This window comes from Oratosquilla oratoria, chromosome 19 (assembly GCF_046742065.1).
Source record: "Oratosquilla oratoria isolate Oo_2021 chromosome 19, ASM4674206v1, whole genome shotgun sequence".
NCBI lineage: Eukaryota > Metazoa > Arthropoda > Malacostraca > Stomatopoda > Squillidae > Oratosquilla > Oratosquilla oratoria.
In genome coordinates, this window is record NC_134795.1 from 43,542,526 (window position 1) to 43,545,025 (window position 2,500).

The following is a 2,500-nucleotide window of genomic DNA, read 5'->3' on the forward strand; positions in this document are numbered from 1 at the left end:
CAATTATGTTTGCTGAAATTCACTGTGAAGTGAGACAATACAGAAATAATAACCTTTATCTTACACTATTTCCTAAAGATGTCAGTATAGACGAAAACAAATTTGAATTTTGAAATTCACTTTTTGATAAATGATCTTGAACTGTTCAATAAAAAAATTTATATGAACAGTTGTCACAAAAAAGCTCTTACTTAGGAGAGTTATCTTAATGTCTCTTTTGAAGGAAGTTTCATTTCATATATAGGCTCAGAATGCGCTTTTATGATGTTGGTTATACAAAAATTTCCTCTACCACAGTAAAAAGGATGTGTGATTCTGACCCGTAGGTGCACCCCTCATACACCGTAGAGTTTCAGTTGCATCCTACTGAGCAATTTTAACTTCACTATAACATGCAGCCAAAAACCCCAGACGGGGCATGTATATATATATACATACATATATATATATATATATATATATATATATATATATATATGTATATATATATAGATATATACATATATGTATGTATATGTATCTGTATCTGTATATGTACATGTACATGTACATGTATATGTATATGTATATGTATATGTATATGTATATGTATATGTATATGTATATGTATATGTATATGTATATGTATATGTATATGTATATGTATATGTATATGTATATGTCAAGGACTACTATTACACAGGACGTGCGCACCCAGAGGCTATTGCTTTCTTTGTAACCTAATATTTTATATTGGACAAATATATCAAAACTAGAAACCTAACATTGTATATAGGACAAATATATCAACTATTGACTTATTCAATGCAGTATAAGTTAGTATAAACTTTTATGGTGAAATAAGAAACTACGAGGGGTGATCAAAAAGTAATGACAGTGATACCATATATTTTCACGGTACAGAGGTAAATCCAAATAGTGGCCTAGATTCCTTCAAAGTACTCCCCTCCTGCCTCTATGCAACGTTCCATCCTCTTTCGCCACTTCATGAAGCACTCACGGTACTCAGAAGCTGATATACCTCGTAGCTCTGAATTGACTGCTCGCGCCAGATCTTGGATGCGATGAAACAGCTTCCCTGCGATCGCACCCTTGATCTTTGGAAACAACCAAAAATCACAGGGAGCAAGGTCAGGCGAGTAGGATGGGTGGGGGAGAAGTGTGATCCCCTGCTGCTCCAGGAACTGCACAGTGAGGCGAGCTTTGTGGGGGGCAGCATTGTCATGGTGCAGCAAAAGGCGCGATCGGCGACGGGTTGGTGCAGTCTTGGCCTGATATTCCAGGACTCGAGGAAGGACGTGATCAGTGTAGTACTGGGCTGTGATAGTACACTGTTGAGGCATTACATCCACACACATTGGTCCTTGTGAATTGAAGAAGATGGTGAAAAGGCGCTTCCTGCTGCGAAATCTTTCCTTCAGAATCTGAGGTCGAGGTTCTTCATCACTCAACCACACCATGTTAGACTGCTTGTCTCTGGTGGTGAAGAAAGAAATCCAACACTCATCTCCGGTAGCTATCTGAGAACCGTTTCGGACCATTTGGTTCGAATTCAGCCAGCCATAGACGACAAATCCGCACCCGTTCGCTCTTCTGCTCTTCCGTAAGCAAATGAGGTATCCATCGAGCACACTTCTTCCTCAGCCCTAAGTGTTCATGCACGATGTCATGTGCGCTCCCATAACTGACACCGAGCTCCAAGGATAAGAATCGAAAAGTAACAGTTGGATCTTCGTCAATGATGGCCCGCGCACGGACCGTCGTTGCTTCGGTCACGGATGTCCGAGGGCGGCCAGGACGATGATCATCTTCTAGCTGCAATTTTCCGGCTGCGAAAGCTCGAATCCAGCGGGAAACAGTTTCCAGTGATGGAGTAGACTCGGGAAAAACTTGCAACAATTCCTCTCTGATCTCCGTTGCTTTTTTCCCGAGTTTCCACCTTGTGAAGGTGTAGAATCTGCAGCCTTCTTTCGAAAAATCCATGTTTCCGGTTAGAGAGGCAAACCAACAATGACGCAATCGCACAGCGCAACGATAAAATGTAAGCTAGACAAACAGCGACAAGCTCAAACATGTAACAACAGGCAACACTTGCTGCCCCTTGCTCCCCCCCCCCAACACTTATAGTCTCTCAGCTACGAGTCCGACTGTCATTACTTTCTGATCACCCCTAGTATTCTTAAGGCACTGTTAGGCTTTGAAATGCCAATTTTAGCCGGTCTTAACATGTATTATTGTATGAGGTTATTGGACACCAGTGTTGACGATTTTTTTTTTATCTTTTTTTAGAAATATAAAAAAATCGATTTTTTTTTAATTTAAATCAGATTTATTTGATTTAAATATATATATATTTTTTTATAGATGTTAAATATTGTGGGATTGCTATCTGATATGCAATCTGATTGCTAAAGGATATTTTTAGTATATCAATATAAGGAGCAGTGTTATATAGACTTGCCACAAGTATACAAGGAACGGCATAAGCCTACATGTAGTA